This window comes from Ovis canadensis, chromosome 1, assembly GCF_042477335.2.
Source record: "Ovis canadensis isolate MfBH-ARS-UI-01 breed Bighorn chromosome 1, ARS-UI_OviCan_v2, whole genome shotgun sequence".
Lineage (NCBI taxonomy): Eukaryota > Metazoa > Chordata > Mammalia > Artiodactyla > Bovidae > Ovis > Ovis canadensis.
Window position 1 is genome coordinate 20289256 of NC_091245.1, and position 26839 is coordinate 20316094.

The following is a 26839-nucleotide window of genomic DNA, read 5'->3' on the forward strand; positions in this document are numbered from 1 at the left end:
ATAAATAGGGTTGTTCTAGCTGAACTGTGTTGGAGGAGGGTCTGGAAGTCCTACCTCCCCTTTGTGTGTGCCTTACTGCTGCTGTCCCTGAGGCACCTCTGGAATCCTGGGCTCTAAGGAAGAGAGTATGAAAACCATCACATTGTCTATTTCTGTGACTATGGAGTTAATGATCTTAAAATTTATATGTCTCTTTACAGTTTAAAAGGTGCTTTCACACAGTCTGATTATCCAATAAGATTGTGAAATGCTTTATTTTAAAGCAGTCACTTTGCTATAATACTAGGAAATAAATAATAGGATGAATATATTATAATGTGCCCCTCTTTGGGAAAACAGTCAAGCTAATAAACCATTATACTACAACCTTGGGTATGTATAAAAGCATTCATTTAATCCTCATAACAATACAAATTCTGCTATTTTTAAAAAGTCTGAAAAACACTGGACTACATTATTTAGGTTAAAGAATAAAGTGAATATCTAGAGAAATTTTTGTAAGTGGCTCCAACTTTTCTAAGATTTTAATTTAAAATCAAGATTCTTGCTTTGGGGGAAATAGATAATTTCAACTTACATTCTAGGAAAAAGAATCACACTTGCTCAGAAAGTGAGACTCAACCATCAGAATGCCTTATCTTACTGCCTGTAATTTCCTATTCCAAATACAGAATCTGTACTAGGACCATCATTTCTTTTTCTACATGAAACTCATTATTTATAACGTAAACAATTCCTTTTGAAGGCTTCAGGTTTAAGAAGTTCAAATTTGGATTTTTTTTCTTTTTCTACTCTTCTACTTATTAAGGCTCTCTTAGTTCTTTCTGGATCTTAACTGAGCTTAAAAAAAAAAGTTCCTATAAACATCTTCTTTTTAGGAAAAAAAATTCCTAAGCCTGCAACTCACCATCCAGGAACCGTCAAACATTAACAAATCAGCCCACATACATGCAAGCTAAGGAAGAAATAGCCTGCAGAATCCCACTTCTTGTTAACAGTACTTAGAAAGGCAGGAAGCATGGGCCGTTACTAAAGACATTTCACTAGAGCCGCACAGAAGTTACCCCATCTCATTACAATGAAAATAACAGTTTGTTGAAGAAAAAAAATCCTTTCTATTTTTCTAAGTTTCTCTAGTAAGATGACTGATTTCTGCAAGCTGACTGTTCCACAATAAATTAAGTTATTAACTGTACTCCAAAGTGAAGAAATGACCCCAATGCAGATGCTTCTGAAGTGGTGACAATGCTGTCTTGGAAAATTAATGCTGTTATCATTCAATATCTGCAGAAAACAAACCTGTCAGCATAATGAATGCCAAACAAGTCCTGCATAATTGTGAACAGTCTGCAGCCTCATTTTTCTCTCTGCTTTTAGATGACTTTTTGCTAAACTGAATGCAAAATCCCCAAGGAGCACAAGAAACAGAGCCCTCCTCCTAGTGTCTGGTTGCCATCTGTTCTCAATGTGAAATGAAAGGATTCAGTCTGAAAGGGCAGAACCTGGGATACAGATGGAGGTGCTATTCCGTCAGGCCCTCTTCCTGCCTGTTCCCAAAGAATGCACCACTCTCACTGAGACCAAACACATTCTTGTTCTCTTTGCAACTGCATTTCCAAAGGAAAGTCTTTGCTGACTGATCAATGTACTTTGTTTCCAAGGCTAGAAATCCTGGAAGAAGAAACTAAAGTCTAAAAGGAAAATGAAATCATCCTTTTATCTTTCTAATACTGTTCATTTTTGTTTAATAAAAGTTATAATTGTAAGAAAATAAATGACTATTGTTTTAATTTTTATTCTAAAAATGTAAAGGCCATTCTAGAAATGCAAATGTTCTTCTACTAACTGGAACCCACAGAGAGAAAGAGGAAAAACTCCTAAAAGAGCCAGAAGTATTTCTGATCACGTGTGACCACAAACCATGAATAAACATGGACTGTTTGGACTGTGAAGCAACTGTGTATCTGAAATGCAATTAACTTGAAAGTTCCTGGGAGACATCAACCCTCAGTTGCCTTGTGTTCTTTTCTAACATCAGAGTATGTGTCATCTGCAGAGACCAACTGGCATCTCCACAGACCTCCCTATTCACTATCCTATCAGTCCTCAGTAAGCTTTACCCAAGCCTGCTCCTGTAAAGGAACGAGGGCAACATCAAGGGTGAAAAGTACAGTTCTAAAGGACAGTAAATGCGTGCATTTTTGACCAAGTGGAAACATACAAGGTCTTCAAGGGAAGGTAGAAGATAGCACTTTAGTGTTCAAGATACCCCAGAATTCAAAACTTGAACTGCTGCCGATTAGTCTTGGCTAAAGCAAACAAAGAGAGCTTAGAAAACCCAATTACCAAGCCACGGCAAAGTCCCGAAATCTGTCATTATAAGAACATTTTCAATCAAGCCAAAACCACTGAGTAAAACTAGAAGAAAAAAACAAAACCGGATGTATGCATGTGTGGTGATAATGGTAGGGTAGGAGGTGGGAAGAGCTACTGGGAATAGCCTCTTTTCTTTTCCTGGCAGCTGTTCCATGATAGATTGTTATAAGTAACACAATCTGGCAAACAATTTCCTACAGCAAGGAGAAAGAAAAACACACTTACTCCCCTGGAAAAAAACTGTCAGGGTAAAGTAACTACCATGCTTTTACCCACTCAGCACTTCCACAAACAATGACTATGATCCAAATCACCACCCAATGCCTACCCCTGCCAATAAGGAACTAATGAATTCAGCTATTTGGTACAACTGTGAATTGTCACAGTTTACATTTTTCTATGTGGTCCAGTCCCAATCCAATCTCCAAGAGTAGTTTGGTGCTTTAATAATTCAGTTCAGTTCAGTTTAGTCGCTCAGTCATGTCCGACTCTTTGTAACCCCATGGACTGCAGCACGCCAGGCTTCCCTGTCCATTAAGAAATTTTGGAGCTTGCTCAAACAAACTCATGTCCATCAAGTCCAGTGGTGCCATCCAACCATCTCATCTTTTGTCGCTCCCTTCTCCTCCTGCCTTCAATCTTTAATAATTACCCATGGCTAACTGCAATAGAGATCTCACTATGCTCAATTTTCGTTGAAAATGCCTGGAAAAGATTCACAGTCATCAGTCCCCAAAGTGCTCACCAAAGGGCCAGCTGCCATTTTATTTTTTACTCTGGTTGGACAAGCAGGTGCAGGAAGGAATGACCAACTTAGTAATGTAAATAAGAAATGTGACAATCCTTAGGCTTTCAACTAAATATCCTTCCTCTGTTCCTTAACTTAATCACAGTATCACCACCTTCCAGGATCTGAAGTCAGAAAGCTGGCCAGAGCCTAGGATTGAAGTCCTCTTTCTCTGGCCAAGTTCCCCTACCCCATCCCCATATTTCACTGGCCCCAAGTCCTCCTCTTTTATTTCCATTGTCCTGATTTAGGCCTCAAAATATTTTTCCAGTATCTTAATTGGTCTCTCTCACTGCAATTTTCCCATATTCTAATCTGTACCCCAATTTCCACTGCTTCAGTTTCAGTTTAGTAGCTCAGCTGTGTCCAACTCTTTGTGACCCCATGGGCTGCAACACGCCAGGCCTCCCTGTCCATCACCAACTCCGAGAGTCTACCCAAACTCCTGTCCATTGAGTTGGTGATGCCATCTAACCATCTCATCCTCTGTCATCCCCTTGTCCTCCTGCCCTTAATCTTTCCCAGCATCAGGGTCTTTTCAAATGAGTCAGCTCTTCGCATCTGGTGGCTAAAGTATTGGAGTTTCAGCTTCAACATCAGTCCTTCCAATCAACACCCAGGACTGATTTTCTTTAGGATGAACTGGTTGGGTCTCCTTGCAGTACAAGGGACTCTCAAGAGTCTTCTCCAACACCACCCTTCAAAAGCATCAATTCTTCGGTGCTCAGCTTTCTTTACAGTCCAACTCTCACATCCATACATGACTACCAGAAAAACCAAAGCCTTGACTAGATGGACCTTTGTTGGCAAAGTAATGTCTCCATTTTCCTTTTTTAATATGCTGTCTAGGTTGGTCACAACTTTCCTTCCAAGGAGTAAGGGTCTTTTAATTTAATGGCTGCAGTCACCATCTGCAGTGATTTTGGAACCCCCCAAAATAAAGTCAGCCACTGTTTCCACTGTTTCCCCATCTATTGGTCATGAAGTGATGGGACCAGATGTCATGATCTTAGCTTTCTAAATGTGGAACTTTAAGCCAACTTTTTCACTCTCCTCTTTCACTTTCATCAGGTGGCTCTCTAGTTCTTCTTCACTTTCTGCCATAAGGGTGGCGTCATCTGCATATACTCCCAGCAATCCTGATTCCAGCTTATACTTCATCCAGCCCAGCATTTGTCATGATGTACTCTGCAAAGAAGTTAAAAAAGCAGGGTGACAATATATAGCCTTGACGTACTCCTTTTCCTTTTTGGAACCAGTCTGTTGTTCCATGTCCAGTTCTAACTGTTGCTTCCTGATGCATATAGATTTCTCAAGAGGTAGGTCAGGTGGACTGGTACTTCCACCTCTAAGAATTTTCCATAGTTTATTGTGATCCACACAGTCAAAGGCTTTGGCATAGTCAATAAAGCAGAAATAGATGTTTTTCTGGAACTCTCTTGCTTTTTCCATGATCCAGCAGATGTTGGCAATTTGATCTCTGGTTCCTCTGCCTTTTCTAAAACCAGCTTGAACATCTGGAAGTTCATGGTTCACGTATTGCTGAAGCCTGGCTTGGAGAATTTTGAGCATTACTTACTAGCGTGTGAGATGAGTGCAATTGTGCGGTAGTTTGAGCATTCTTTGGCATTGCCTTTCTTTGGGATTGGAATGAAAACTGACCTTTTCCAGTCCTGTGGCCACTGCTGAGTTTTCCCAATTTGCTGGCATATTGAGTGCAGCACTTTCACAGCATCATCTTTTAGGATTTGAAATAGCTGAACTAGAATTCCATCACCTCCATGAGTTTTGTTTGTAGTGATGCTTTCTAAGGCCCACTTGACTTCACATTCCAGGATGTCTGGCTCTAGCTAAGTGATCACACCATCGTGATTATCTTGGTGGTGAAGATCTTTTTTGTACAGTTCTTCTGTGAATTCTTGCCCTAAAGTAGTGTTCTCCAAACAAAAAGATAAATACTTATCCATTTATTCTCACTTAAATTTATTTAAAAACACACAAGTCACTATAAATGATAGAATATACTCTTTCTATAACATATAAAAAACAGATACTTTTAAAAGAAGAAATAACATTAAAAGAACTAATTGTTGTGTTTAGTCTCTAAGTCATGTCCGACTCTTTGCAACCCCATGGACTGCAGCACGCCAGGCTTCCTTGTTCTTCACCATCTCCTGGAGTTTGCTCAAATTCATGTCCGTTGTATCAGTGATGCCATCCAACCATCTCATCCTCTATTATCCCCTTCTCCTCCTGCCTTCAATCTTTCCCAGCATCAGGGTCTTTTTCAATGAGCTGGTTCTTCACATCAGATGGCCAAAGTAGTGGAGCTTCAAGTTCAGCATCAGTCCTTTAATGAATATTCAGGGTTGATTTCCTTTAGGATTATCTGGTTTGATCTCCTTGCTGTCCAAGGGACTCTCAAGTCTTCTCCAGCATCACTGTGCAAAAGCATCAATTCTTCGGCACTCAGCCTCTTTATGGTGCAACTCTCACATCTGTACATGACTAACTAGAAAAACCATGGCTTTGACTATATAGGCCTTTGTCGGCAAAGTGATGTCTCTGCTTTTCAATATGCTGTCTAGGTTTGTTATCTCTTTTCTTCCAAAGAGCAAGCATCTTTTAATTTCATGGCTACAGTCACCGTCTGCAGTGACTTTAGAGCCCAAGAAAATAAGAACTAGAAATTCAAATATTTTCCTCTGGGACTCCATCCTGCACACCCTCTGGCTCTGAGAACACTCTATTTTGGAAATCATCGCTCTGCAGGATTAAGTTCAAATTCCTTACCATGACATTCAGTTCAGTTCAGTTCAGTCACTCAGTCGTGTCTGACTCTTTGCAACCCCATGAATCGCAGCCAGGCCTCCCTGTCCATCATCATCTCCCAGAGTTCACTCAAACTCACGTCCATTGAGTCGGTGATGCCATCCAGCCATCTCATCCTCTGTCATCCCCTTTTCCTCCTGCTCCCAATCCCTCCCAGCATCAGAATCTTTTCTTCAAAATGTGACTCCACCTACCTAATTAGTCAGCTTCTCTCCCACAATCCCCCCTCCACACAGTTAATGTTAATTTGCTAGAGTAAACTGCCAAGAATGCTTTCCCAATTCTCTCTTTCCACCGCATCAAGATTCAGGTCATAGTTACTGGAAAACAAAGAGTCAATATATTGTCTCATCTAGAGATAAGGTCTTTTCCGATCCATTACTGACCTTAAATCACTAAGCTGTTTTTTCTCCATCTAGATTTTGATCTTCATAAGGAGCTCTTATATCTTTGTATCCTCAGAATTCAACCTGCTACTAGCAAACAAAAGCATCAGTAAATACTGGCAATCTTGTTACTTCCCTCTCCTTGTTTAAACTGACTCAAAGATTAGAACATCCAATTTTAGATGTTTAGAAACAGCATACTTTCTGACAGAGCTGAGTGTCCTCTGTAGAACTTGTGACTATTTGGAGTTAGGGCAGGGATCACAGAGGTAACTTGGCAGCTTCCTGAAGCAATGAGGTAGGGGACAAATCTGCTGCCTCCAAAGAAAAGGCAGAAATGTCTGAAAGAAAGAAATCAAATGCCATTGTCCTGGACAGCATGGCTAGAGGGTGATATGCCAGATTTATAATTTTTAAATGCAGGTTCAACATTTACAGTTATAATAATTTTAGCTCATTCACCTTTCTACAGTAAGTTTTCCTCTTCAGGTTAAGAACAAATGGAAGAATTCTACTCATCTTTCCTATGCGAAGCTAAAAACTAACTGAGAATGTGTTAATTTCTGTTAAATGAGTTCTACATAAGAATGCTGACTACATCTCTTCCAGGATTTAGATATCTACAATTTAATTTTAATCTCCAAATGTACTGCTATTAATAGAGAAATAACAAAAGCTTTTTATTTTCTCAAATCAAACTTTCACTTTGAAATTATCTATTATTCTGAATTTATAATAAATAACTTCATTCTTTTTCTTTGTGTCAGACACACATATGCCACAGGATAAATGTATCACTGCTCCATTTCAAGACCACAGAGTATGCTCTTACAATTACATTATATATTTTCTGCCTGTAACTTGAATATTAATTTTACCCTGAAGTAGATGACATAGAAAGTGTCCAGTTTACTTAGAAACCTAAAAGTTTGGAAGAAGATCAGCAGAGGGTTGTGAAAGAGGAGCATTTATAACAATATGAGAAACAAACAACTATCAAGTTTAAACAAACAACAAAAAAAAGAAACTAAAATCAGAATTTTATCATCCCTAAAAAGTAACTTCTAAGATTAGACATGTTTACTTTTCCTATTAATTACACATGTGACTCTGAATAAGTCATTCCCTCTTTGAGCCTCAGTTTCCTCATTTATAAGATAAAAGCCTGCACCAACTTTGAAGCCCTTCATGGCACAAAACTGTATGATTACCAGGGTCAAGCTATTATCAATTCTTTATCTAGAGCCATATTCTGGGTTCAGTGGCATTAATAATAGTGGCGACCTTAAAGTTCACTTTGGGAATCTTCATGAAAGATTAAATCATGTGAAATGTAATTTTGAGGCTCACTAAATTTAATTAAACTTGAAAACTTTCTGTACAACATGGGGAATACAATAAATATTTATAATAACTATAGAGTATAACCTTTAAAAACTGTGAATCACTATGTGTGTGGTGCGTTCAGTCATTGTGTCCCACTCTTTGCAACCCCATGACTGCAGCACACGAGATTTCCCTGTCCTGTACTATCTCCTGGAGTTTGCTCAAATTCATGTCCATTGAGGTGGTGATGCTATCTAACCAACTGTATGCCTATAACCTATACAATATTTATATCAATGGAAATATACTCAATTAAAATAAAAAGCTTGAATTAATTCCAAAGTAATAATCCATGTATGGCAATTCTCAGTTAATCAGAGAAGTCAATTAGGCACAAAAATCCATAACAAGCTAACCATTCTGGTTAAAGAGATGTTACCATCCAAGTTCATTCATTAAAACGTGTTTCTGAAAACCTTTTTAGCAATAGCCTGATGAATCACATACTTTTAGAATTCTGATCCATAAAGATTCCAGTTTGGAAACTAATTACAGTCTACTGCTACCATCATCAGTTCAGTTGGTTCCCTAAGGCTATGTTATCTCTAAGTTGATGGCAAAAACAAGTAACTTAAAATTGGACAGCATTTTACCATTTACAAAGCTCTTACATATATTTGAATTTAATTCTAAATTCACATAATTCTAAAATATCAAAATAGTTAAACTCATTTTATAGACAAAAAGTAGGCTCAGAAATACTATGTGATCTGCCCCTTTGCCATCATATTGCCTTCCAAAATACACACCCCCCCCAAAAAAATAGTTGGTGCTAAATGAATCTACTTCTTTATACATACCTATGTTACACTTAAATTCGGTCAGGCATCTTGCTGCTACTGCTGCTACTGCTAAGTCGCTTCAGTAGTGTCCGACTCTGTGCAACCCCATAGACGGCAACCTACCAGGCTCCCCCATCCCTAGGATTCTCCAGGCAAGAACACTGGAGTGTGTTGCCATTTCCTTCTCCAATGCATGAAAGTGAAAAGTGAAAGTGAAGTCGCTCAGTCGTGTCCGACTCTTCGCTACCCTACGGACTGTAGCCTACCAGGCTCCTCCGTCCATGGGATTTACCAAGCAAGAGTACTGGAGTGGGGTGCCACTGCCTCTTGCTACTTAACACTAAATCACAGCTGATAAAAAAACTAGTTGAGTTCAGTTCAGTCTCTCAGTCGTGTCCGACTCTTCGCGACCCCATGAAATCGCAGCACGCCAGGCCTCCCTGTCCATTACCATCTCCCGGAGTTCACTCAGACTCACGTCCATCGAGTCACTGATGCCATCCAGCCATCTCATCCTCTGTCGTCCCCTTCTCCTCCTGCTCCCAATCCCTCCCAGCATCAGAGTCTTTTCCAATGAGTCAACTCTTCGCATGAGGTGGCCAAAGTACTGGAGTTTCAGCTTTAGCATCATTCCTTCCAAAGAAATCCCAGGGCTGATCTCCTTCAGAATGGACTGGTTGGATCTCCTTGTAGTCCAAGGGACTCTCAAGAGTCTTCTCCAACACCACACTTCAAAAGCATCAATTCTCCAGCGCTCAGCCTTCTTCACAGTCCAACTCTCACATCCATACATGACAACTGACTGGAAAAACCATAACCTTGACTAGACGGACCTTAGTCAGCAAAGTAATGTCTCTGCTTTTGAATATGCTATCTAGGTTGGTCATAACTTTTCTTCCAAGGAGTAAGCGTCTTTTAATTTAATGGCTGCAATCACCATCTGCAGTGATTTTGGAGCCCCCCAAACTAAAGTCTGACACTGTTTCCACTGTTTCCCCATCCATTTCCCATGAAGTGATGGGACCGGATGCCATGATCTTAGTTTTCTGGATGTTGAGCTTTAAGCCAACTTTTTCACTCTCCACTTTCACTTTCATCAAGAGGCTTTTGAGTTCCTCTTCACTTTCTGCCATAATGGTGGCATCATCTGCATATCTGAGGTTATTGATATTCCTCCTGGCAATCTTGATTCCAGGTGGTGTTTCTTCCAGTTCAGCGTTCCTCAAGATAGGTTAAATTACAAGATACTTGAAAACTGTAAAGTACTGTATGATTGTAAGACTTGGCTTTTATTGAAATTAAGAAATCTGTGATCATTTTGTAATGTATAAAAATATAAAATCATTATGTCATACAACATGAAACCAATATAATACTGTAAGTCAATTAATGATACTTAAATAAAAAATTAATAAATTGCTCATAATAATGACCTCCAAATCATAGGATGTAAATAATACCACTGTCACTGTTCAGGTCACATTTCTGAACATAACATTTTAAAAGAGACTGACAAATCAGAGACATCAAAAGAAGTTACAGGGATGCTGATGGGTCTGAAAATCATGAGACCTAGCAATCCTTAAACAGGAGAAGAGAAGAACTTAGGGATCCCTCATGCCACATGTTGGGGCCAAAAAAACAAAACACAACAAGAGGAGCACTGATGAGTTCAACATTACTGAAACGTTCTAGTATCTAGAACCTCATGAGAAATACCCATTGGAGGTTTTCAAACAAAGCATAGCATAATCTCCATGGGAAATAGTCATGAAACGATTCTTGTGAAGGGTAAAAGACTAGATTAGATGTCTTTATAAACCTTTTCTAATTCTAAGGTCCTAAGAGTCTACCACTCATAATTATAAAAGCACCAAAGGAATTTTTAGGACGTTTTCTCTGTTTTGCATACTGTCCTCCAACCAAAGGGCCCAGAGGGAAGTAGGCAAACTCCTTACACATTACCATTTCCAGCCTGTTTCTCTCACTCCATTATCCCAGTTCATGACATGAAGCAAATGACAACAGACAAAATCATGTATTCCTCCATGTTGCCGCTATGGAACTCCCTTGTCAGCTCTTCTTCTTCAGATATTATGAAAGTTTTAAAGTAAAGATGATAGATTGAAAAAGCACAACTACAATTTCCTTTCTCAAAATATCAATGAAATAGTAGTAATAAGATTTTTTAAATGGGCACAACCACACAAAAAACAGGAAAATGGGAGAGGAGACAACATTGAAAAAAATGACTCCAGTCAGTTGTAGGAAAACTGAGAAAAGTTTTCTACAAACTCAGTTTATACCAGACTCCCCAAAGGGCTCAGAAACTGATATGAGTATATAGCTAGGAAGGGAGAAGTTAAAATTAAACAGGTCCTTTGAAAGATCCCTCTTTTCTATTCTGCAATCCAACTACTGCATGGGTCTCACCGTGGCAGATGGCTGAAGAGAATAAAATAGAGGATATCTGGACTGGGGTAGCATAATCACAACTGGCAGCAGGGAGAGGGGATGTACCTTAGAGAAAAGGAGGGATTTTAAAAAGAATGCATACAGGATTCTCAGATACCCAATTCCCCTCCCTGCCACAACCCTAGTCCTGACCCTCATGTCTTCACCTTTCAGGCAGCAGAATTTAATAGTTCTCTCTGGGAAATTTGACTAGTCTAAGAGGAAAAAACCTAAAAATACAAATATAAGAGATTCTCCTGAAACACCCCAACCACATTATCATATTACCCTACAGTGAAGCTCACAGTCAACATACCCCATCCACACATAAAACTTGAGAAAAAGATAAAGAAATGGAAGATATAAGAGAATAGATAAGAAAACTAGAGTACCAGTCTAAGAGATTCATTATCAGAATAGGTTTCCAGAAAAAAAGGAGAAAAAAAAACACATAAGAATCATCAATAAAATGATTTTTTAAAGGTCCCCTAAACTGAAGGACATGAAAATCCAAGTTGAACAGTTTCACTGAGAGGAGGGCTCGCCTGGATAAAACAGATTCACATGAAAGTACATCATCGTGAAATTTCAGAACGTTCAGGACAAAGAGAAGATGAAACAAATTTCCAGAGAAATAGGTAATCAGATTTAAAAGGTTAGTAATGATAAAACTTAAAGACTTAACAACACTGGAAGGTAAAGACAATGGATCAAAGTCTTCAAAATTCTTAAGGATCAGCTTTTCAACTGAGAATTCTATACCTTGTCAAACTTATCAATCAAGTATGAGGGTAGAATAAGGAGATTTTTCAGGCTGGCAAAATCTCAAAAAAAAATTAGCTCCAAAACAAATTTTGTCAGGAAGCGCTAGTAAGTTTTTCAGAAAACAAAGGGAGTACACCAAGAAAAAGGAAAATAAGGATTCCAGGAAACTGAAGAAAAGAGGTAAAGTAAATCCTCATGATGATGAAGGGAAATGACAGAATGATAGCTGAGCACCAGGCATGGAAGGCAATCACTACTACTCTGGGAGAGACTTCTGTAGGAAGATGAAATTGATAGAATAGTGAAAGAGTCTAAATATCTTAGATGGTTAGACAACTAGTAAAAAGGTTGGGGTTATTCAGTAAGTGCATAGAAGGACTTCCTTGGTGGTCCAGCAGTTAAAGACTCTGCACTCCCAAAGCAAGGGGAATGGCAGGGAAGATCTGGCATGCTCCATGGTGTGGCAAAAGAAAGTTCATAGAAAATGAAGCCTGGGAAAGGACAAGCTATGATAATTACCCTTCAGGCAAAAAAGAAATGGTGTGGTAAAGGAAAAAAACTGTAGATGACTACAAGGCTCAACAGTATACATGGTCAAACTACACAGTCAAATAAACACTAAATATTTATCTTCTAAAATTACAATATAACTATATTGTTGTTGTTGTTGTTTAGTCTCTAAGTTACGTACGAATCTTTTGTGACCCCATGGTTCCTCTGTCCATGGGATTTCCCAGGCAAGAATACTGGAGTGGGTTGCCATTTCCTTCTGCAGGGATCTTTCTGACCCAGGAACCCACGCTTCCTGCATTGGCAAGCGGTTTCTTTACCACTGAGCCACTAGGGAAGCCCATAACTATATTAGAAGGAGCAAAATCCTCATGCTTCATAGCAGGTAATCAATAAACAGTGTCTATAATCAAAAGTAACAATTTAAGCATGTTATCTAGAGATACACGGGTGAATACCAAAATAAGTAGCTAAAAGAAGAGGATGTGATTACCTTTATGGAAAAGGCTATGAGAAGAGGTAGGCAGGGCACTAATATTTTTAGGAACAAACTCTGAGCTAGAAATACTAAGCATTTTTTTGAAAGACTTTAAAACTATCTTCCTTTCATTCCTTCTTTTATCACCTCAGTAAAATGTCAACATCCTCATTGTTAGGGTTCCTTGACCTCACTTCTGATGATTTTTTTCTCCACTTCACTCAACCATTTTGTCATACTCTATTCCTTGGCACTACCAATAATTGCACTATCTCTTAACGTCTCATTTTAAAATATCCTATTAATTAAAAAAACATACATATATTGAATCCCTAATGTAACCAGGTGTATTATTTTCCTACTTTCATTAGATACTTTTCTCTGAAAGAAGAGAGGTGAGCAAGATGCCAACCCTACCCACCAGGAGCTCACAATCCAGTGGGGAAAGGAGTCATGTAACCAAAATTAAAGTACTGTATGGTAAGTACTATAATGTGGGTACCTACAGTGTTCTGGGTTAGACCTTGTTTTACTACAGAAAGAAGTCAAACATGAAAACTACTAAAGTCAGGTGATGAGAGGTAGCAAAGGTTCTGGATTCCACATGGTACCCACATGTATTATGCAATGTGAAAATTTAATATGCTCTTAAGTATTTTTTTTTACAGTAAAGTTTTCATAAAATTTGTTTTGAAGTTAATAGTCCTCACTCTTTTTTCAAATTAATTTTTATTGGAGTGCAGTTTGCTTTACAATGTTGTGTAATTTCTGCTATATAGCAAAGTGAATCAGCTATACATATACATATATCCTCTTTTTTGGATTTCCTTTGAAAGTGTGTATTCTTTTCACTATGCTATCCTACCCCTCCAATAAAATAAAATAACCCTCCCGCTGGGATAACTTGCTTGGGACAGAGGCCTAGCAACGTCAGTAAACTTAAGGCTTGGTGGGAACTTACAGACGAAAATAAAGTAAACGCCAAGCAGCCAGTGTTATGCTCCCTCTGGTCTACAATCATTGAATCTCATCCACTCACACTTAGGCTCATATAAACATCTGTGTCTATATTAAAGGAGTAAGAAGCTTGTTCCAAATGTTTATGAAGAGCTTACCTCTGTCTGTTATTCATTAACAAATATTGAACATCTTCTCTGGGCCTCTCTGAGAGGTCCAGATATGGTTCTTATTCCACAGTCTAGGGAAGGGAGATGATGCTATAACAGATAATTTAAATTCTCTCTATGATTACAGAAAAATGGCAGCTAATCCAGTCTTAGAAATAGAAAGCTAGGGAAAGCTTGTTGGAGAGGATGATACCTAAGGTAAGAGCTGAAAAAAGGTTGGGTAGCTACAGGCTACTTCAAATGAACTCTGCTCATGCTGACAGAATGCTTACTGACTTCCCACAGATTGTACACATGGGTCCATTTCACTGGTCAGGCTACCTTATGATTCAAAGCAGGATAGGTGGTCCTGCCAAGAGTTTCAAAAAACCTAAGCCATGTGGGCTACTTGTCACCCAAGGTATCGAGAGTTTATGATGACACCCTGGGCTTTCTATCACAATCCTTATTATCACAGTTCCCTCCTACCCTACAGCCCTCATTCCATGAAAGTTTTCCAGTAGAAGGAAAGAGACTCAAAGGAATCAAGCTCACACAGGACTTGAAAGTTTTTTCTGGCTACTGAATGTGGTACAGGGCTGCAAAATCCTATCCTATAGACCAGAGTTCCAACAAGGATAAGATGAAAACATTTCAAGCTTGTGAATACATATACTAAATTACTACAGTCAAAAGAAAAGCTCCATCGAGATTTCCCAGAGCAGGGGTGGGAAATGGGAAAAAATGTTCAAAAATTCTCTCAATTAACTTTTTAACTTGTTTCTGTTATAACTCCTGGGCTTTTCACTATGCGACCAGTAGGTTCAGCAAAGGCATATTCGGGGATATACTGAGGCCCTCCCAGGCAACCTCAGCCCACCAAAGCAGTCATAAGAAGGAAAGTTGCCATTTTAAAGTTTTCAGGCAAGTTGGGGCCAAGTTCTCAGATGTTACCCTGTACTCATTCTTTTCAAGATAAAAATCTGCCAAAAACAAATCCCTGGGCAAAATGAAAGGTTCCAGGAAAGAATGACAGAGATTTATAATTTATTACAGACATCAAACACTCAACTGAAAACAACTTGCACTTAGCTTTTTGAACATCTAAAAATAGCACATACGCTCAATCTTTCTAATAAGCTGTCTCTCCAATGGGGATTTCATCAGCATAGTTTGTTCTTTGTTGTAGCATGCTAGGTGTTTCATAAGACATATAACAATAGTTCTTTTTTGACATCAAAGGATTTAAATAGCTTAACCTCTAACTACTGTGTTGGTATTATTATCCCTATTTTCTTGGTTGTGAAACTGAGGCAGAGGGTAAATGAGGCTTGCCTGAGGCCACAGAAAGATTCTTGTCTAGATTAAATGGAAAATTATCAGCTCCACAATCTCTAAATTAAAGGAAGCCATGAGATCTGCAATATAAGTGCTTTAACCACAGGTTACAGAACATCACTGTGGATTTAGTCTGCTGAGGCCTCTCAAATATACTTCACTAACCTGTTCTCAAAACATGTACCTAAGGAATGGTGGCATTGTTTCTAAAGCACAAAAATGGCACCAAAGCCTAATTACTTCAGACAATCAGACGAGCATCTAATGTAAGTCAGGCTCAATGTCCAAGGACTTAGCCAGCTTTGCTTTATGTGGTGATCACAGACTGAATCCTTACTTCCTGCACAAGAGACAGTGCTCCTCCTGCGCAAGAAGAGCCAGACTTTTTGCTCATATGGCTCTAAACAGGACAGAAAATTTCCCTACAATACTGGGTCTCCCTCCACTTTAGAAAGATATCAAGGAACAAAAGCAGCACTCTTGGAAGACAACATAGTTCTCTGAGTCTCGGTAGGAGATTTGCTAATTTTTAATGTTTTACATAAAAATATTTAAGAGTTCTACACTAAATCGCATACTTTAAAAGAGTTCTATATATAAAAATAACTATCAACCACACAAAAAGAAGAGGAAAATATAATTCTGAAAAATACCAGACCACTGAACTTGTTCTAAAGCCAAAAGTCTAAAGTAGACTTTTGGACTACATGATAAAGTAAAAAAAGCATGGGCATCTGAAATGCACAAATGCATCTCAAAATCCAGGACTGGGTTCTAGCTCTGGCTCAGCACCTAACCAGGGATGGGATTTGGAGCAGGTTATTTAAGCTCTCTGAGTATGAGGTTTCTCAACTGCAGAACAGAGTAATACCATCTACCTATCAAGGTGGCTGTAGGGATCAGAAACACAGGCCAGACACACACAATAAATATGAAAGATTTCCTTTGCAATCTTCAGAGAAAATGTTCTAGGTAACACCACAGAAAATGAAACTTACATCCTGATATTTAGCCAATAAATTAACTCCCTACTTTAGAGTAGTCTCTAAGAACAGAAGTAAATTAATTAATTTCTCAAATGTACTCATTTATAAAGCTTTAGCCAATTTAATTATCCCTAAAAGTGCTCAACTGGCTGCAGAGAGAGATCTTGTGTGAATAATCAGCTGTTAATACAAAGCAGGTCGCTGTTGCTTCTCACTTTCATCTTTCATCTACTTTTCTGTTTTCTTCCAAATTGTTCAACTTAAAAATAAAAGATCAAATTAACCTTAAATGGATATAATTCAGGCTGCCATCCGGAAATAGTGAAAAGGCTGGCTTAAAACTCAACATTAAAAAAACTAGGATCATGACATTCAGTCCCATCGCTTCATGGCAAACAGAAGGGGGAAAACTGGAAACAGTGACATATTTTATCTTTTTGGGCTCCAAAATTAATACGGACAGTAACTGCAGCCATGAAATTAAAAGATGCTTGCTCTTTGGAAGGAAAGCTATGACAAATCTAGACAGCATATTTAAAAAGCAGAGACATCACCTTGCCAACAAAGGTCTGTATAGTCAAAGCTATGGTTTTTCCAGTAGTCATGTATGGATGTGACAGTTGGACCATCAAGAAGTGCCGAACACCAAAAAATTGATGCTTCTGAATTGTGGTGCAATCCCTTGAACTGCAAGATCAAATCAGTCAATCCTAAAGGAAATCAACCCTGAATATTCATTGGAAAGACTGATACTGAAGCTGAAGTTTCAATACTTTGGCCATCTGATGCAGAGCATCACATGGGAAAGACCCTGATGCTGGGAAAAACTGAAGGCAGGAGGAGAAGGGGGTGACAGAGGATGAGATGATTGTATAGTATGACTGGCTCTATGGACATGAGTATGAGAAAATTCTGAGATATAGTGAAGGACAGGGAAGTCTGGTGCTGTAGTCCACGGGTCACAGAGTCAGACATGACTTAGTGACTGAACAACAGCAACCCAGAAAGAAAAAAAAGAGTACCAATTAAGTTATTTAATTGATAAGTTTTATTTTTTAGTACATCTCAAAAAAACATAGACTTGAGTATAAGTTTTAAAGGTATATATGCTCAACACTGGGTGAGGCCTTCAGATTACACAACTTGGAGGTAAAAACACCCCCTCATCTCTCAGCTTTGTAGTAATTCCTCCTTCATACTAGTAACATCTACATTTCCTCATCTCCACACCATCACAAATTCCTATTCTTCCTACAAGAATCAATTAGAAAGCGTCAATAAGCAGAGCTAAGCAGTTTCCTCTGGAGGCTGTACAGTACTGTAACTCTGTGCTCAGTTGCCCAGTCGTGTCTGATTGTTTGGGAACCCAGGGACTGTAGCCTGTCAGGCTTCTCTGCCCATGGGATTTCCCTGGAAAGAATACTGGAGTGAGTTGCCCTTTCCTCCTCCAGGGGGTCTTCCAGACCCAGAGATCAAACTTGTGTCTCCTGCATCCCCTGCACTGGCAGGTGGATTCTTTACCACTGAGCCACCTGGGAATCCCACCATGTTCTTAACCCACTCTAGTACTGCACTCTCAAATAAAAGTTCAGTTTCCAAGGAGATAAGTGCCATCTGACTGTACCCAGCAGACATGATTCTATTAATCCCTCAATTAGTCAATGCACTTAGGGGAAGGCAATGGCAACCCACTCCAGTACTCTTGCCTGGCAAATCCCATGGACAGAGAAGCCTGGTAGGCTGCAGTTCATGGGGTCGCTAGGAGTCGAACACGACTAAGCGACTTCACTTTCACTTTTCACTTTCATGCATTGGAGAGGGAAATGGCAACCCACTCCAGTATTCTTGCCTGGAGGATCCCAGGGATGGGGAAGCCTGGTGGGCTGCTATCTATCGTCTATGGGGTCACACAGAGTCGGACATGACTGAAGCAACTTAGCAGTAGACTTTGGCACCTAATGTACAGTCTTTCTTTCCACCTGAAGTGTAGGAAAGTTATTCAACCTCTGTGAGCCCTACTTTCCTCACCTGTAAAATGGGAACAAAGATTCAGCTTATATATACACGGATATATATAAAATATTCTTAAGATGTATTTATATATAAATTCAGTTCATATATATATATATATATATATATATATATATATATATTCTTAAGATTCTTTTCCATTACAGGCTATTACAAGATCTTGAAAAAAATGTAAAAACAAAAAATATGATTCAGGAAAAGTACACTTAGCTATAAGGGGTCTAAATTTCTGTAAACAATGTTACTGGATCTTTGACAGTGATGGCATTGAATCTGTAGGCTGCTTTGGTTAGTGTGGACACTTTAACAATATTAATTTTTCTAATTCATAAATATGGGATATCTTTGCAAAAAAAAAAGAAAAGAAAAAATGGAGATAAAGACAACATACCTCAGAGTGTAGTTGGAGGATTAAATTAAATAATGCATATTAAGTGTATAGCATGGAGGCTTCTAGTGTTGGAAATCTCATGGACTAGGAACCCAAAAACAGTTACAAATACCTAAAAATTATGGATAAGGTACTAACAAAAAATTACTCCAAATGTATTCAAATTTATGAGAAAGAATAGGAAAATACCAAGTGCCAGAATTGAAGAAGGAAATGAAAACTACGTTGAAAATTTTGTTGTTATTGCTGAGTTGCTAAGGTGTGTCCAGCTCTTTTGAGACTCCATGGACTGTTGCCTGCCAGGCTCCTCTGTCCATGGGATTTCCTAGGCAAGAATACTGGAGTGGGCTGCCATTTCCTTCACCAGGATATGTTCCTCATCCAGGGATCAAACCCACGTCTCCTGCATTGGCAGGCAGGTTCTTTACCACTGAGCCACCAGTTACAGTGGGCCAAAAGATGTAGTTTGAAGCTGGTATGAAAGCATGAAAGCTGGGAGTCTGAACTGAGATTCTGCATAAATGGGACCTCAGTGAAAGGGTAAATTTGGAGAAAAAAAAATCCACCTGTAGCACAGGGAGTCCATCAAGGACGTTTGTCTGTTTGCTCCTGGGACAAAAAATTCTGAGAGAATATTATTTCTAACCTAGAATTCTATGTAAAGATAAGTTATCATTCAAGAGTAAGGATGGAATAAACATTTTTAAACATGCACTTCTCAAAATATTTACCTTCCATGTTCTCTTTAAAAAGCCAATAATGACTGGGTTCCTTTGAAATGGGAGAGTAAACCAAGAAAGAATAAAATGTGAGATCTAGGAACCAGGGTATCCAACACAGGAGAGAAAAGGGAATTCACAGAATGATAGTGAAAAGAAGTCCCAGAATGACAGATCTGCAGCAGGCTAGAGCAATGAGTAGAAATTTCAAGAGAGAATAGATGGCTTCCAGGAGGACAGTCTCAAAAGAAAAAAAAATGATGGACTGAATACCTAAATTGTTTAAACAAATTGACATCTTTTCATTCCTTTTAAAGGATCTGAGGATGAATTAGTGATAGAAACAAAAAACTAAACAACTTTAAAAGGGAGGCAATTAATAGCTCTAAGAAAAACAAGTCACTGTATTTAAAAAAGGAACTTGGAACAGTTGACAGAACTTTTGGAAGAGTTGATAGAACTTTTCTTCTTTATCTTGATATGTATTTCAATATATATCTATATCTTCCATATCTATATCAAAACTCAGTATACAATACACACACTACTATATATAAGATAGATAACCAACATGGACCTATGGTGTAGCACAGGGAACTCTACTCAATATTCTATGATAACCTCTATCAGGACAATGCAGGGGGGAGTCTGAAGCTGAATGGATATATGTATGTGTGTAATTGGGTCACTTATTTGTATGCGTGAAGCTAATACAACATTGTAGATCAACTATTTTCCAATAAAATTTTAAAAAAAAAACCTTAGTATACCAAAAAAGGTAATTTTATGTATGTAATTTATACTTCCATAAACCTGATTTTTAAAAAAAAATCAAACTGTACTTTTAAAATGGGTATATTTTATTATATACAAATTATAACTCAATAAAGTTGATTTATTAAAAAGGGAAATATAGGGACTTCCCTGGTGGTTTAGTGGCTAAGAGTTGGTGATCCCAATGCAGGGAACCTGGGTTTGATCCCTGGTCAGGGAACTAGATCCCACATGGTACAACTAAAGGTCTTGTATGCTGCAACTAAGACCCAAAGCAGCCAAATAAATAAATGTTAAAAAAAAAAAAAAGGGAGACATAACACTAGTACACTATATAACTCAGCTGTAAATAAATCCCTCATAATTGATTTAATAAAAATTTTGATGCTACTATATTGGGAAATTAGGAAAGAGGGAGCTTATGTACATGGAGAAGGGCAGACAAGGTGCTAAATGAGTCAAATCCTTACTTTCCATAGTGGAATTACAATAGATAATATCTAAAACCTAAAGAAAACAGCAGTATAAATATGGTACTTAGAAATATTGAGGGCAAAAAAAAAATATTGAGGGCATTATCAGAAGGAAAAAAAGAAGAGCTGAAAGCAGTTGCTTCTGAAGGGTAAGAATAATAAACAAGGAAGGACAATGCAGGAGACCCTTGTTATTTACTCTAAGTCTTGTAACTATTTGACTCTTTAAATTATATATATATATATATATATAATTTGCATATACAATATATATATACTAACAAAAAGAGAGCATGAAAACACAATCTAGGAACAAACCTAAAAAAAATTAGATTTTTATGAAGAAAATCATAAAACTTTACTGGGATATATTTTAAATGACTAAAATAAATGGAGAAATTCTAAGTGAATTAGAGCCTGAAATGTAAGAAGCAAGATTAAACTTTTATATGAAATTTTAAGAAAATCTCTTTTAAGATGTTAAAATAGGGATTAATTTCTAAAGCAAAAACCAGAAATCACAAACCATAAAAGAAAAACTGAAAAATCAATTTCAATAAAATTTAAAAGCTTCTATTTCTCCTAGAGCCCAGACTGTAGTCCATAAACATGTTCCACAAAAAGAAACCATCTGGGCTGTTTTTTTTAACCACTTTATTAAGACTGACATCATAATCAAAATCAAGGCTTTTAAAGTAAATATCTGATTTCATTTCTGAATATAAAGCAATATGAAGTAAACACATGAAGTATTATTGTCAAAAAAAGTTGACACTGAATCTAATTAAAATTTAGATACAAACTCCAGTTTACAAGAAAATACTGAAAAAGAGAAGGAAGTTAGCCAATATTCACTGCAGCATATATACAACTGCCAAGATATGTAAACAACCTGTGTCCACGGACAAATGAATGGATAAATAAAATGTGGTATATGCATACAATGGAATATTATTCAGCCATTGAAAATAGTGAAATCTTGGCATTTGAAACAACATGGATGGAACTTAAAAGCATATGCTAACTGAAATAAGTCAAACAGAGAAAGACAAACACCATACAATCTCATCTACACGTGGAATCTAAAAACAAATACACAACAACAAAGCCAAGTTTATAGTTACAAAGAACAGACTAGTAGTTGCCAGAGGTCAGTGGTGGGAGGTAAGCGAAATAGGCAAAGGGAGCCAAAAGGTACAAACTTCCAGTTATAAAATAAGTAAGTCACAGAGATGCAATGTACAACTTGGTGACTACAGTTAATCATAGTGTACCGTCCCAGGTGGCGCTAGTGGTAAAGAACCTGCCTGCCAATGCAGGAGACATAAGAGATGTGGGTTCAATCCCCAGCTCAGGAAGATCCCTTGGAAGAGGGCATGGCAACCCACTCCAGTATTCTTGCCTGAAGAATTCCATGGACAGAGGAGCCTGGAGGGCTACGGTCCATAGGAGTGCAAAAAGTCAGACACAACTGAGCACGCCCACAAAGGAAGGGAAAGGCCATATACATATCTGAATTTTTTGTTCTTTAGTATACCGGTAGGTTGAAAATATTAATACATCTGTCTGCAGTCACCAGAAATAGTAGGACAAAGTTTGCTCAGACACAGATAAGACTGAATCCTTCGTCAGTCTGATAAATATGAAATACTACTATGAAGAAAATATAAAATCTAAGTACTTTTATATTATCAGCACCAGTTATAAAAATGGAGCTCACTCACCCAGGGCCTGGGAGAATGAATGAGCCAATAATTATCTTTTGATAAGTCAAAGAAAGAGGTTTGGGCAGCTGAAATAAAAAGTGATAAGCCAGTAAATCAGTGAAATTGTATGATGAGATAAGGCAAAATGAAGTAGAAAAGAATGCCACAAGGATAAAACCAAATGAAATATGTTGAAAGAATACAACATAGCAGATATGATGTCCACCTCCAATAATTGATAAGCATATACATTTAGCAAATGCAATGCAAATGACGAAGATGGTAAATTAAAATGGTAAAATACGTTTTAAACAAAGAAGCCAAATAAAGCTAATATACTTCTGTGGTCTTTCTCTGAGAAAAGCAGGAACCACATGGGATAACCTCAGCAATATTTGAGAAACTCAGTGTGTAGGAAGTGGGTAAAAATAAAAGAACCAAAAGCTAATAAACTCAAAAGTCAAAGGTAATATTCTTTTTTACCAAAATCTTATTAAAAAAGAATCAATGTTTAGGAAGTCGCCTTTTAGGCTTCCCTGGTGGCTCAGATGGTAAAGCATCTGCCTGCAATGCGGGAGACCCCAGTTCAATCCCTGGGTCGGGAAGATCCCCTGGAGAAGGAAATGACAACCCACTCCAGCACTCTTGTCTGGAAAATTCCATGGACAGAGAAGCTTGGTAGGCTACAGTCCATGGGGTTGGTTGCAAAGAGTCAGAAATGACTGAGCGACTTCACTTTCTCACTTCTTTCTTGTGGGCAAAAGGGAAGAGATATAAATTGGCTCAAAGAAGCACTGTTTTTAAACCACAGCACAGCTGGAGGTGTTACTTTCTCCCTTAAGGAGATACTTGTCATCCCTTAGCAAACAACTGCCTCCTCAGGCTGTCTCAACTCTTTATATGTATTTCTATTGCGCTTCCTACAAGTTCATGTTGATCCCAAACAGACAGTTCTGAATTTTGGCTCGTTTGACTTTGTTCTTAATGGTTATTCAGGAGGCTACTTATGTTCTTCCACAGGTCAGTTCTGTTGCCTTCTACTTGAGGTCGGAATGCAAGCTGATGTGACGAAGCCAGGATTTCAGGAGTCACTGGTACAAGAGAAACCAAGCAGAGATAGCAAAGAGAACAGACACCTGTTAGTCAAAGTCACAACTTAAGAAAGCTCAGAGGTAGGATTATAGGTAAAGGATGCTGTGTAAATGATGTGGAAACAGGAGTAAGGAAGGAAAAGAAATGAGACCATGAAGAATGAGTTAATGGAGAAGGCAATGGCACCCATCTCCTGTACTGTCGCCTGGAAAATCCCATGGACGGAGAAGCCTGGTAGGCTGCAGCCCATGGGGTTGTGAAGAGTCGAACACGACTGAGTGACTTCCCTTTCACTTTTCACTTTCATGCGTTGGAGAAGGAAATGGCAACCCACTCAAGAGTTCTTTCCTGGAGAATCCCAGGGACAGGGGAGCCTGGTGGGCTGCCATCTATGGGGTCACACAGAGTCGGACACAACTGAAGTGACTTAGCAGCAGCAGCAAAATGAGTTAATGAGGATTCTGATCTCAGGGATAAGGAGCCCTAAAATAAGAAGTGATCAAAACTATAAGAAGAGGTAGTAGCTTGGGAATAAAATGTCCTTTTGGTAGTTACTTTACTCTTTACCTCATGGCCTCTCCTATTTATTAATAGTTGCCCCTATTATTTCTCAAGCCTCTAAGGGTTATAGGAACTCATTTGCATGGATCTCCCAGGATCTCCAGTTCCAGGCTAGGGCAAAAATAACATTTCTAAGATTTATAGATTAGGGAATAGAGACTCTAGTTTATACCTCCATACTAAACTTTTAGACAGTAACTAAAACAGCTCCTGGGAAGACCACTAAACACTCTAAGCTTCTTGGTAAACCTGGCATCTACCCCTGTAAAAGAACACAGTTCTTTTCTCATTATCCTAGTGAAATCCTCTATTTCTTCCTTAAATAAGAAACTGTACTCAAGAAAGCCACACAGCCAACATGATAGTATTAGAGATCTCCCTTCTATCAGAAGCACCAAAATCTACTTGTATGAAAGCACAGAAAGACAAAAGAAGGCCAAAAAGTAAAAGGAAATGTCTATATACACTGAACTTCTGGAAGCCCTGACCAGGGAAATAAGACAATAAAAAGAAATGAAAGCATTAAGATTAAAAAGGAAGATATAATACTGTTTTTATTTGCAAGCAACATGCTGTATATAGACAATCTTAAAGAATCTACAATTTAAGAAAGTCATGGGGTACAAAGCTAATACATAAAAACCAGCTATGTGGCTATATACAAGTAATAAACAATTAGAAAACAGAATGAAAAGTACTAGTTACAATATTATCAAACTGATGAAATAGGAATAAAATTGCTGAAAGATGCTCAAAACCTCTATACTGAAAATTATTTTAAAAAACACTACTGAGAGAAATTATAGGCAATCTAAATAAGTAGATGTCCAAGGATTGGAAGATTCAATATTAAGATGTCAATTCTCCCCCAAAATGACCAAAAGATTCAATCAAAATCCCAGAAAGCGTTTTCCTGGCTAAAAACTGGCAAACTAATTCTAAAATTTATGTGGAAATGCAAAGGACTTAGAATAATCAAGGCAATCTTAAGGAAAAGGAATAAAGTTGGCAGATTTATAGTACCTGATTTCAAGACCAACTTTATAAAGTTAAGATAATCAAGACTTTATTAAATGTAGTACGGAAGCAGAGACAAGACAAACAGACCAATGGAACAAAGAAGAGAGAACAGAAATAGCACACACATAATCAGTCAGCTGATTTTCAACTAAGGCACCAGAGCAACTCAATGGGGAAAGGAAGGTCTTTTTAACAAATGATGCCAGAACAACTGAATATTCATACAGAAAAAAGTAAACCTTTATTCCTATAACATTTTTAGATGTAAACACAGAAGAATATCTTTTCAAGCTTAGGGTAAGCAAAGATTTCTTAGGATACAACAAACACCAACCACAGGGGACTTTACTGGCAGCTCAGTGGCTAAGACTCCATGCTTCCACTGCAGGGGGCACAGGTTCAATTCCTGGTTGGGGAACTAAGATCCAGCATGCCTCGTGGTATGGCCAAAAAAAAAAAAAGTACTAACCATAAAAGAAAAAATCGGTAATTTGGATTTCATCAACATTTAAGACTTTTGGCCATCAAAGTCACCATTAAGAATATAAAAAGGCAAGCCAGAGACTGGCAGAAAATATTCACAACACATATCTGACAAAAGGCTTGTATCTATAATATACAAAGAATTTCTATAATCTATAGTAAAAAGGCAAACAACTGAAAAAAAAAAAGGCAAATGTCTTGAACAGACATTTCATGAAAATATACAAATGGTCAAAAATCACATGAAAATGTGATCAGCATCATTATTATCAGGGACATGCAAATTAAAACTACAATGAGATAGTGTTACGTAATACCCACTAGAATGGTTAAAATTAAAAAGACTGACAGTACCAAGTGTTGATGAAGATGTGAAGCAAATGCAATTCTTATACATTGCTGACAGAAGTATAAAATGTACAACCACTTAGAAAACTATCTGGCATTTCTCAATACAGTAAATCCTAAAAACTATAATGTAATTTTTTTCAAACTATAATATTTTTACAAAAAGATCTGCAGGACAATGTTCATAACAGCTTTATTCATAATATCTAAAATTTTGAAACTGCAAATGACCATCAACAGAAAAATGGGTAAACAGTGGTATTCTTATTCAATGGAATGCTACTCAGCAATAAATAAGAACAAACTAGTTATACCAGTAATAATATGAATTTGAAAAACACTATGTTGAACAAAATAAAATAAAATAAAATTATATGATTTCATTTATATGTAGTTCATGAACAAGCAAAATAACATATGGTGACAGAAATCAGAATAGCAGTTGACTTTAAAGGTGGGGGATTAACTAAAATGAAGCACAAAGGAACTGTGAGAGGTGATGGAAATATTCTAGATTTGGAAAATGATAACCTAGTGGCTCAGATGGTAAAGAATCCACCTGCAATGTGGGAGATCTGGGTTTGATCCCTGGGTTGGGAAGATCTCCTGGAGGAGCGCATGGCAACCCACTCCAGTATTCTTGCCTGGAGAATCCCCATAGACAGAGAAGCCTGGCGGACTTCAGCCCCATAGGGTCACAAAGAATTGTACACGTTGAGTGACTGAGCCACAGCACAATCTGAGTGTATATAATTGTCAAAACTCATCAAACTATATACTTAATATCTGTGTATTTTACTGTGTATAAACATAAAATACATTTATACACAGTAAATGGGCACTGTGTATACAGCTACCCTGGTGGCTCAGTGGTAAAACAATCTGCCTGCCAATGCAGGAGACTCAAGAGATGAGGGTTTAGTTCCTGGGTTGGGAAGATGCCTTGGAGTAGGAAATGGCAACCCTCTCCTGCATTCTTGCCTGGACAAGAATAAAAAACTGGCTACAATCCATAGGGTTGCAAAGAGTTAGACTCAACTGAGCATGCACAGAAA

General features: G+C 37.9%; 1 protein-coding gene across 2 annotated transcripts in view; it reads right to left on the bottom strand.

Annotated features, from left to right (window-relative positions):
* The window catches only part of EIF2B3 (eukaryotic translation initiation factor 2B subunit gamma), a 119043-nt gene that overhangs the window by 78595 nt on the left and 13609 nt on the right, over positions 1-26839 (bottom strand). The window lies entirely within an intron of this gene.